Source organism: Hordeum vulgare, chromosome 6H, assembly GCF_904849725.1.
Source record: "Hordeum vulgare subsp. vulgare chromosome 6H, MorexV3_pseudomolecules_assembly, whole genome shotgun sequence".
NCBI lineage: Eukaryota > Viridiplantae > Streptophyta > Magnoliopsida > Poales > Poaceae > Hordeum > Hordeum vulgare.
Window position 1 is genome coordinate 508319614 of NC_058523.1, and position 12357 is coordinate 508331970.

The window sequence follows — 12357 nt, forward strand, 5'->3', positions numbered from 1 at the left end:
TTCATGGAAAGTGGAGTAGAACTTTGGTATGTGGAAGTACACCTCCACCATGTGAAAGGAGTTTGTCCAAAGACTATGGGGCAATACTTTTTCATTTCACATGTACCACGAGCAACCTTCTTTGATGCTGTTCGTGAAGCTGCCATGGAAGCCATACGTCAGATTGGAGAGATACTTGAAGCAAGACTCCGCCATACCCAGGATTACCCGAGTGGGGTACGTGCGGAGATGATGGAGATGAAGCTCATGACCACCATGATGAAGAAAAAGATGGATGATTTCAAGGAGCACCTCGGAAAGTTCGAGTGGAACTAAAGTACCTCCAAGAGAGGCACATGAATAAAGTTGGCAGAAATGCTCGACCATACCGAACCATGTGGATGGCAGCATTTGTAATAGAGTACTTTTGAATTGGAGTTTTTGATAAGAAATTAAGGATGTAATAAAGGATTGATTATGAAATGGATATGATTTATGGAAAGAAGCTATGATGGATCAGCAAACGTTTTCTTAGGAGCATACGAAAACCTGAGAGTTGTGAAGATACGATAGATGTTTTGTTCAGCTTGCAAAACCAATGGATTATCCGAACTCCGTTCGTGGACAAGAGAAATTCTGCAACGCTTGTGAGGATGCCCAAGTGTTAGAATGCGAGATTCGCTAAACCTTATGAAGAGAAATGATTAGAGGTTCGACATCCTCATCAAGTTCTATCTTCCTCCCACTCAATTCTTTCGAGAGAAACTCCTTCTCAAGAAAAGCTCTGTTCTTTGCAACAAACACTTTGCCCTCGGATTTGAGACAGAAGGTGTACCCAACTGTCTCCTTTGGGTAACCTATGAAGACGCACTTTTCCGCTTTGGGTTCCAGCTTTTCAGGCTGAAGCTTTTTGACATAAGCATCACATCCCCAAACTTTAAGCAACGACAACTTTGGTCTTTTGCCATACCACAGCTCTTATGGTGTCGTTTCCACGGATTTTGATGGTGCCCTATTTAGAGTGAATGCAACTGTCTCTAATGCATAACCCCAAAATGATAACGACAAATCGGTAAGAGACATCATAGATCGCACCATTTCTAACAAAGTACGATTACGATGTTCGGACACGCCATTACGCTGTGGTGTTCCACGCGGTGTCAACTGTGAAACAATTCCACTTTGTCTTAAGTGAGCACCAAACTCGAAATTCAGATAGTCACCCCCACGATCAGAACGTAGGAACTTGATCTTCTTGTTACGATGATTTTCAACTTGACTCTGAAATTGCTTGAACTTCTCAAACGTTTCAGACTTCTGCTTCATCAAGTAGATATATCCATACCTACTCAAATCGTTAGTGAACATGAGAAAATAACGATATCCGCCGCGCGCCTCCACACTCATCGGACCGCACACATCGGTATGTATGATTTCTAACAAGTCACTTGCACGCTCCATTGTTCCGGAGAACGGAGTCTTAGTCATCTTGCCCATGAGGCATGGTTCGCACGTGTCAAGTGATTCAAAATCAAGTGACTCAAAAAGCCCATTGGAATGGAGTTTCTTCATGCGCTTTACACTAATATGACCTAAGCGACACTGCTACAAAAACATGGTGCTATCATTGTTAACTCTACATCTTTTGGTCTCAATGTTATGTATATGTGTATCATCGTTATCAAGATTCAATATGAACAATCCTCTCACATTGGGTGCATGACCATAAAAGATATTACTCATAGAAATAGAACAACCATTATTCTCTGACTTAAACGAGTAACCGTCTCGCAATAAACAAGATCCAGATATAATGTTCATGCTTAACGCACGCACTAAATAACAATTATTTAAGTTCATAACTAATCCTGATGGTAACTGAAGTGAGACTGTGCCGACGGCGATTGCATCAACCTTGGAACCATTTCCCACGCGCATCGTCACTTCATCCTTCGCGAGCCTTCGTTTATTCCGCAGTTCCTGCTTCCAGTTGCAAATATGAGCAACAAAACCTGTATCAAAGACCCACGCACTACTACGAGAGTTGGTTAAGTACACACCAATAACATGTATATCAAATATACCTGATTTTTCCTTGGCCGCCTTCTTATCAGCCAAATATTTGGGGCAGTTGCGCTTCCAGTGACCCATTCCCTTGCAATAATAACACTCTTTTTCACCTTAGGTCCAGCCTTTGGTTTCTTCGTCGGATTGGCAAAAGGCTTGCCGCTCTTCTTGGAGTTACCCTTTTTGCCTTTGCCGTTTCTCTTGAAACCAGTGGTCTTATTGACCATCAACACTTGATGCTCTTTGCGGAGTTCTAACTCTGCGACTTTCAGCATCACGAATAACTCGTCGGGTGACTTGTTCATCCCTTGCATGTTATAGTTTAACACAAAGCTCTTATAGCTAGGTGGCAGTGATTGAAGAATTCTATCAGTGATAGCCTCTTGCGGGAGTTCAATCCCCAGCTCAGCTAGACGGTTTGAGTACCCAGACATTTTGAGCACATATTCACCAAGAAACGAATTCTTCTCCATCTTGCAAGCATAGAATTTATCGGAGGTCTCATACCTCTCGATCCGGGCGTTCTTCTAAAAGATGAACTTCAACTCCTGGAACATCTCATATGATCCATGACGCTCAGAGCGACGTTGAAGTCCCAGTTCCAAGCCATACAAGACTGCACATTGAACTACTGAGTAGTCCTCCTTACGTGTTAAGCACGCGTTCAAAACATCTTGGCTAGACATAGCGGGTGGTTCATCTCCTAGCGCAACATTAAGGACATAACCCTTCTTCCCAGCTTGCAGGAGCAGCTTTAGATTACGAGTCCAGTCTACAAAGTTGCTTCCATCATCTTTCAACTTAGCTTTCTCTAGGAACGTATTAAAATTCAGGGTTGCTACTACGTGAGCCATTGATCTATAACACAAATATTGCAAAGTAGACTTAGACTATGTTTAAGATAATTAGAGTTTAACTAATCAAATTACTGATAAACTCCCACTCAAAAAGTACATCTTGAGAGTAGTTTTAGTGGTAAGCATCTCTATGCTAATCATATCAACTATACGATTCATGCTCGACCTTTTGGTCCCATGTGTTCCGAGGCCATGTCTGCACATGCTAGGCTCGTCAAGTTTAACCCGAGTGTTCCGCGTGTGCAACTGTTTTGCACCTGTTGTATGTGAACGTTGAGTCTATCACACCCGATCATCACGTGGTGTCTCGAAACGACGAACTGTCGCAACGGTGCACACTCGGGGAGAACACAATTACATCTTGAAATTTCAGTGAGAGATCACCTTATAATTCTACCGTCGTTCTAAGCAAAATGAGGTGCATAAAAGGATTAACATCACATGCAATTCATAAATGACATGATATGGCCATCATCTTGTGCTTCTTGATCTCCATCACCAAAGCACTGGCATGATCTTCTTGTCACCGGCGCCACACCATGATCTCCATCATCGTGCCGCCATCGAGGTTGTCGTGCTATCTATGCTATTACTACTAAAGCTACGACCTAGCAACATAGTAAACGCATCTGCAAACACAAACGTTAGTTTAAAGACAACCCTATGGCTCCTGCCGGTTGCCGTAGCATCGACGTGCAAGTCGATATTAACTATTACAACATGATCATCTCATACATCCAATATATCACATCATGTTATTAGCCATATCATATCACAAGCATACCATGCAAAAACAAGTTAGATGTCCTCTAATTTGTTGTTGCATGTTTTACGTGACTGCTATTGGTATCTAGTATGATCGCATATCACTTACGCAAAAACCACAACGGAGATGTGCAAATTGCTATTTAACATCTCTCCAAGGACCGCCTCGATCAAATCCAATTCAACTAAAGTTGAAGAAACAGGCACCCGCGAGTCATCTTTATGCAACGAGTTGCATGTTGGTCGATGAAACCAATCTCTCGTAAGCGTACGAGTAATGTCGGTCCGGGCCGCTTCAAGTCAACAATAACGCCGAATTGAGAAAAGACTAAGGAGGGCAGCAAATCGAACATCAACGCCCACAAAACCTGTTGTGTTCTACTCGAGATAACATCTACGCATGAACCTAGCTCATGATGCCACTGTTGGGGAACGTTGCATGGGAAAAAAAATTCCTACACACACGAAGACCTATCATGGTGATGTCCATCTACGAGAGGAGATTAGATCTACGTACCTTTGTAGATCGCTAAGCTGGAAGCGTTAAGAAACGCGGTTGATGTAGTAGTACAACTTCGTGATTTAAATCACCGTCGTCCCACGATCCGTTCCGATCTAGCGCTAAACGGACGACACCTCCGCGTTCAGCACACGTACAACTCGATGACGATCTCGGCCTTCTTGATCCAGCAAGAGAGACAGAGAAGTAGATGAGTTCTACGGCAGCGTGACAGCGCTCCGGTGGTGGTGATGATCTACTCTTGGAGGGCTTCGCCCGAGCTCCGCAGAAATTCGATCTAGAGGTAAAACTACGTGGTATAGGTTTGAGTTGCACGTGGCAAAGTTGTGTCTCAAAAGCCCTAAAACCACCAGTATATATAGGAGGAGGGGAGGGGCTAGCCTTGGGGCTTAAGGAGACCCAACGTGCGCCGACCGAAGGGAGGAGGTGGACTCCCACCCCAATTCGGTTTGGGGGAAGGAGTCCACTCCTTCCTTCCCACCTCCCTCTTTCCCTTTTTTGCCTTTGGTTTTTTTCCCTTGTGGCGCAATGGCCCTATTGGGCTGGCCTCACCAGCCCACTAAGGGCTGGTGTGCCACCCTAGGGTTACTGGGCTCACTCCCGGGTGGGTGGGCCCCTCCCGTTGAATACTCGGAACCCATTCGTCACTCCCGCTACACTGCCGGAAATACCCGAAACTTTCCGGTGACCAAATGAAACCATCTTATATATCAATCTTCATTTTCGGAGCATTCCGGAAACCCTCGTGATGTGCGTGATATCATCAGAGACTCCGAACAACATTCGGTAACCACACATATAACTCAATTATACTAAAACATCATCGAACCGTAAGTGTGCAGACCATGCGGGTTCGAGAACTATGTAGACATGACCCGAGACACTCCTCGGTCAATATCCAATAGTGGGACCTAGATGACCATATTGGATCCTACATATTCTCCGAAGATCTTATCGGTTGGACCTCAGTGCCAAGGATTCATATAATTCCGTATGTCATTCCCTTTGTCCTTCGGTATGTTACTTGCCCGAGATTCGATCGTCGGTATCCGCATACCTATTTCAATCTCGTTACCGACAAGTCTCTTTACTCGTTCCGTAATACAAGATCCCTTGACTTACACTTAGTCACATTGCTTGCAAGGCTTGTTTGTGATGTTGTATTACCGAGTGGGCCCCGAGATACCTCTCCATCACACGGAGTGACAAATCCCAGTGTTGATCAATACTAACTCAACGGACACCTTCGGAGATACCTGTAGAGCACCTTTATAGTCACCCCGTTATGTTGCGAAGTTTGATACACACAAGGTATTCCTCCGGTGTTAGTGAGTTATATGATCTCATGGTCATAGGAATAAATACTTGACACGTAGAAAACAATAGCAACAAAATGGCACGATCACATGCTATGTTTATAGTTTGGGTCTAGTCCATCACATGATTCTCCTAATGATGTGATCCAGTTATCAAGTGACAACACTTGCATATGGTTAGAAAACCTTAACCATCCTTGATCAACTGGCTAGCCAACTAGAGGCTTGCTAGGGACATTGTTTTGTCTATGTATCCACACATGTATCTATGTTTTCATTCAATACAATTATAGCATGGATAATAAACGATTATCTTGAAATAGGAAATATAATAATAAATATTTTATCATTGCCTCTAGGGCATATTTCCAACAAGCTTTGCCTTAGTATCTAGCCTACTTATGTGTGTTTGCATAAGACCTGGAACTCTTTTGAGTGCGTTGTCATTTTCTTGAGCAGCTGGTGGCCAAACTCTAAGCGCGACCAGAGCGACCATTTTGCATGCAGCGTGCCCGAGCCGCCGCGTCCTTGCCCTTGCCCTTCTGCCGGCTCCTAGAGCCAAGCCATACCACGCCAAACCCCGACCGATTTGTCGCCACCCCTATGCCGCGCAGCGGTTCGGTCGTGGCAGCAGTCGCGGCTTGCTCACGGCAACAACGTCCGCCGGCGCGACGGCAACGCGGCCCGAGCCCCTCGAGTGCGCCAGCTGCCCATGGACATCCCCCTGCACCGCCCTCCTACTGCTGATGCCTCTGTTGCGCCCTGCTACCGCCCCTGTCGCCCCTGAGCATCACCAAGATGGTGTCGCCGACGTTCCTATCTGGAGGCCGCCGCGGAATCGCCTTTGTCAGCTATAAAAAGGAGCCCCGGGCCCCTTGAGCATGGGGTAGCCTCCTTAGACCCGCAACTCCCTCCCCGTCGCCTCAATTCGGCTAGAGCCGGCAACCCTGCTCCCCTCCGACAGCTTCGACCGCCGCCGCCTTCCAGTGAGATTCACCGCAGCCAGAGCCCCTAGCCTCACATCACCCCACAAGCTACACTCCTCTGTAATGCCCCAAGAGTGTATCTTTCCCATTTTGGAACCTTCTTCATGTGGGCCCATCTTGTCATTGATTTGAGAGCTATCCTATGCATATGATTTCATGTGATGTCACTTTGTTTACTCTTCCTTTGCATGCATGTATGCCATATCATTTCATGTCCTTGTGTTATGTGTGATGCCTTGTGATATTATGTGTTGGTGTGATCCATGATGGTTGGTGATGTGATGTGTTAGCTTGTGTGGAGTATGCATGTGATAGTAGGAAAACATGTTGGTTTGCACTCGGGTTTGGAAAACTTTCCCCCTCTCTATTTCATCTCAAGGTCAAGTTTCACTTGATCCTTTTCTGTTTTAAAAATGCCCAAGGTTTAGCATATTTTGTGGTGAATTTGTAGATGTGAAGTTGCTGTTTTGATCCAAGTCTAAAAGGTGTAAATATTCAGAAAACAGAGCAAACATATTCTGTTTTGTAAATATTTAGTTGCTCCTAAAATTCCTTTTCCATTTTTCTTAATTAGGGCATATTTTCTTATGTCCAGGGTAGTGCTTGTTTTATTTTTAGCATCTATAGTTTAGGTTGTGCTTTTATTTGTTTTCCTGGTGTTGCTAGTAAATAGAAAACCCCAGGAGTTTATTCTTCTTATATTGCGCCACAGGTGGGCTCCCTCCCTCCTGTGTGGCCCATTTCCTCTCCACCGCGCGGTAGCCCAGCTAGCGCGTCCCTCCTTCCACCTCGTGACGCCGTTCCGCCCCTGCTCGCTTTCCGTCAGACAACCGAGAGAGAGAGCGAGCGCCGTGAGGGCTACAGACGTCGAGCCCCCCATAAATCATTGGCGTCCGTGCCTTCCTTCTCCTAGGGTTCCGCGCCTCCCTCTTGCGCCGCCGCCACCTCTCTCCATCTCCCTCCATCTCTTCTTCCCCCTGAGGTAAGGCTGTTGTAGTTAGGTTGCAGAGAGAGAGAGGAAGAGCCCCGCCGTCGTCTACCCTGCATCTGTCGTCGTCCGGCGCCGCCGCCATGTCCAGGGGCTCAGGGGGGCACCCCGTGCTCCATTCTCGCCGTTGTTGAGGTCGAGGAGCGACCTCACCGATGGGCAGGAGCTCGCCATCGATGTGCACCCGGTGTTCTTCATCCTCTTCTTCGGTCCTCGACCTCACCGACGAGCAGGAGCTCCCCATCGACGTGTGTGTCTGTTTCACACATGCCCAAGGCATGAAGTGCCTTGGAGAGCACATGAGTAGACTATATGAGTAGGTGTAGAAGTGCTTATGCGAGTGCAATATAGAAGTGAATTGTACTTAGCATGTGTAGGTGTTGTGATGCTTGTGCTTGTGGTATTTGTGTGGGAATGGTGATGTGCAATGGCACACATGCATGAGGTCTAAACCCTCATGTCACCATTGGCCTTTTGAGAGTGTGCAATAGCTTATGTAGTTGTTGATCTAGTGATTTGCACATGTGATGATGCACTATTCACTATATGTCATTCTATGTAGGTTTTCTTTTCTAGTTTGTGCCCAATTGTTCTATGCAAGTACATAGGTTTTATATATGTTTTTGGGGTAGAAACCTCCTAGGAATCCATTGGTGTAGTCAGTTCGGCCTTTGGAATATTTTCTGGAGATGACTTATTTCAGATTTGTTCTATGTTTGAAGCTTGGTCTCATGAGTTGTGGTGAGCCCAAGAGGTTGATTCCTTGTTGTGGCATTAGAGGGTGACCCCCTCTACCACTTGTTGCTTTTGTTTCATGCTTAGGAATTGAATTGTGCAAGTTGTGCTTAGTCAAAGTAGGCATGTGGCTGAAATTCCAGTGTAGTGAAATCTGTGATTTTCACTAAGTCTTAGAATCTGCTTATATTTTCTTCTCGTGTTGTTGTGCTTGTAGAGGTCCATGTATTGTGATTCAGCCTTAGCTATCAACTCGGAAGTTGTAGCTTTCGTGTTTGTCTAGATCCCTGTAAATTTTCATTCCATTTGGAGTCTTGTAGATACTATTTTGGGTGCTGTCAAAATGCTTCAGAGCATAAACAACTAGTGAGAATCTGGAATTTTCACTAAGTCCCTGAAAACTGATGTTTTTGTCCAAGTTAGCAGGTGTGTAACTTTCTGTGTGAAACTCCTTTGTGTGATCTTTTTGCTTGTGCTTGTAGTACTCTTGGATAGTGTCGTGGTTTTGTCACGGTAGATGTCCTCGTGAAAGGACTTAGTGTTGGAGCCATCACACCTTGGTGGCGACTCAAAGGGGTTGATCGGGAGTGAGACAGAGATATACCCAGGTTCGGCCCCTCGTAAGGGGGTAAAAGCCTACGTCCTGCTTGGTGTTTCATTGATAATATTTCCATTACAAGGAGGGCGTAATGTTGGGGAACGTCGCATGGGAAACAAAAAAATTCCTACGCGCACGAAGACCTATCATGGTGATGTCCTTCTACGAGATGGGATTTCCGATCTACGTACCCTTGTAGATCGCACAGCAGAAGCGTTAGTGAACGCGGTTGATGTAGTGGAACGTCCTCACGTCCCTCGATCCGCCCCGCGAACCGTCCCGCGATCCGTCCCACGATCTAGTGCCGAACGGACGGCACCTCCGCGTTCAGCACACGTACAACTCGATGATGATCTCGGCCTTCTTGATCCAGCAAGAGAGACGGAGAGGTAGATGAGTTCTCCGGCAGCGTGACGGCGCTCTCGAGGTTGGTGGTGATCTGATCTCGGCAGGGCTCCGCCCGAGCTCCGCAGAAACGCGATCTAGAGGAAAAACCGTGGAGGTATGTGGTCGGGCTGCCGTGGAAAAGTCGTCTCAAATCAGCCCTAAAACCTCCGTATATATAGGTGGGAGAGGGGGGCCTTGCCTTGAGGCTCAAGGAGCCCCAAGGGGGTCGGCCGCGCCAAGGGGGGAAGTCCTCCCCTTCCAAACCGAATCCAACTAGGTTTGGAAGGTGGAGTCCTTCCCTCCTTTCCCACCTCCTCTTTTTTTTCTTTCTCTTTGATTTCTTATCCTTTGGCATAGGGCCTTCTTGGCTGTCCCACCAGCCCACTAAGGGCTGGTGCGCCACCCCCAAGGTCTATGGGCTTACCCGGGGTGGGTTACCCCCCCCCCCCCAGTGAACACCAGGAACCCATTCGTCATTCCCGGTACATTCCCGGTAACTCTGAAAACCTTCCGGTAATCAAATGAGGTCATCCTATATATCAATCTTCGTTTCCGGACCATTCTGGAAACCCTCGTGACGTTCGTGATCTCATCCGGGACTCCAAACAACATTCGGTAACCAACCACATAACTCAAATACGCATAAAACAACGTTGAACCTTAAGAGTGCAGATCGTGCGGGTTCGAGAACTATGCAGACATGACCCGAGTGACTCCTCGGTCAATATCCAATAGCAGGACCTGGATGCCCATATTGGATCCCACATATTCTACGAAGATCTTATCGTTTGAACCTCAGTGCCAAGGATTCATATAATCCCGTATGTCATTCCCTTTGTCCTTCGGTATGTTACTTGCCCGAGATTCGAACGTCAGTATCCGCATACCTATTTCAATCTCGTTTACCGGCAAGTCTCTTTACTCGTTCCGTAATACAAGATCCCGCAACTTACACTAAGTCACTTTGCTTGCAAGGCATGTGTGTGATGTTGTATTACCGAGTGGGCCCCGAGATACCTCTCCATCACACGGAGTGACAAATCCCAGTCTCGATCTATACTAACTCAACGAACACCTTCGGATATACCTGTAGAGCATCTTTATAGTCACCCAGTTACGTTGTGACGTTTGATACACACAAAGCATTCCTCCGGTGTGAGTGAGTTATATGATCTCATGGTCATAGGAACAAATACTTGACACGCAGAAAACAGTAGCAACAAAATGACACGATCAACATGCTACGTCTATTAGTTTGGGTCTAGTCCATCACGTGATTCTCTTAATGACGTGATCCAGTTATCAAGCAACAACACCTTGTACATAATCAGAAGACCCTGACTACCTTTGATCAACTTGCTAGCCAACTAGAGGCTTCCTAGGGACAGTGTTTTGTCTATGTATCCACACATGTATATAAGTCTTCATTCAATACAATTATAGCATGGATAATAAATGATTATCTTGATACAAGAATTATAATAATAACTATATTTATTATTGCCTCTAGGGCATAATTCCAACAGTCTCCCACTTGCACTAGAGTCAATAATCTAGCCCTCACATCATCATGCGAATTACATTGTAATAAATCTAACACCCATACAGTTCTGGTGTTGATCATGTTTTGCCCGTGGAAGAGGTTTAGTCAGCGGGTCTGCTACATTCAGATCCGTGTGCACTTTGCATATACTTACGTCCTCCCCTTCGACGTAGTCGCGGATGAGGTTGAAGCGTCGTTTGATGTGTCTGGTCTTCTTGTGAAACCGTGGTTCCTTTGCTAAGGCAATGGCACCCGTGTTGTTACAGAACAAGGTTATTGGATTCAGTGTGCTTGGCACCACTCCAAGATCCGTCATGAATTGCTTCATCCAGACACCCTCCTTAGCCGCCTCCGAGGCAGCCATGTACTCCGCTTCACATGTAGAATCTGCTACGACGCTTTGCTTGGAACTGCACCAGCTTACCGCACCCCCATTAAGAATAAATACGTATCCGGTCTGTGACTTATAGTCGTCCGGATCTGTGTCAAAGCTTGCATCGACGTAACCCTTTACGGTTAGCTCTTCGTCACCTCCATACACGAGAAACATCTCCTTAGTCCTTTTCACGTACTTCAGGATATTCTTGACCGCCGTCCAGTGATCCACTCCTGGATTACTCCGGAACCTGCCTGGCATACTTATGGCCAGGCTAACGTCCGGTCTAGTGCACAACATTGCATACATGATAGAACCTATAGCTGAAGCATAGGGGACGGTGCTCATATGCTCTCTATCCTTATCAGTTGCTGGGCACTGAGTCTTACTCAATCTTGTACCTTGTAAAACTGGCAAGAACCCTTTCTTGGACTGTTCCATTTTGAACCTCTTCAAAACTTTATCAAGGTATGTGCTTTGTGAAAGTCCTATCAGGCGTTTTGAACTATCCTTGTAGATCTTAATGCTTAGAATGTAAGCAGCTTCTCCTAGGTCCTTCATAGAGAAACTTTTATTCAAGTAATCCTTTATGCTCTCCAAAAACTCTACGTTGTTTCCAATCAGCAATATGTCATCCACATATAATATTAGAAACGTCACAGAGCTCCCACTCACTTCTTGTAAATACAAGAGTCTCCAACCACTTGTATAAACCCAAATGCTTTGATCACCTCATCAAAGCATTTGTTCCAACTCCGAGATGCTTGCACCAGTCCATAAATGGATCGCTGGATCTTGCACACCTTGTTAGCATTCTTAGGATCGACAAAACCTTCGGGTTGCATCATATACAACTCTTCCTTAAGGAAACCGTTAAGGAACGCCATTTTGACATCCATCTCCCAGATTTCATAATCGAAAAATGCAGCTATTGCTAACATGATTCTGACGGACTTAAGCATCGCTACGGGTGAGAATGTCTCATCGTAGTCAACTCCTTGAACTTGTGAAAAACCCTTTGCCACAAGTCGAGCTTTATAAACGGTCACATTGCCGTTAGCGTCCGTCTTCTTCTTAAAGATCCATTTGTTCTGAATAGCCTTGCGGCCCTTAGGTAGTACTTCCAAAGTCCACACTTTGTTTTCGTACATGGATCCTATCTCGGACTTCATGGCCTCTAGCCATTTGTTGGAATCTGGGCCCACCATTGCTTCTTCATAATTTGCAGGTTCATTGTTGT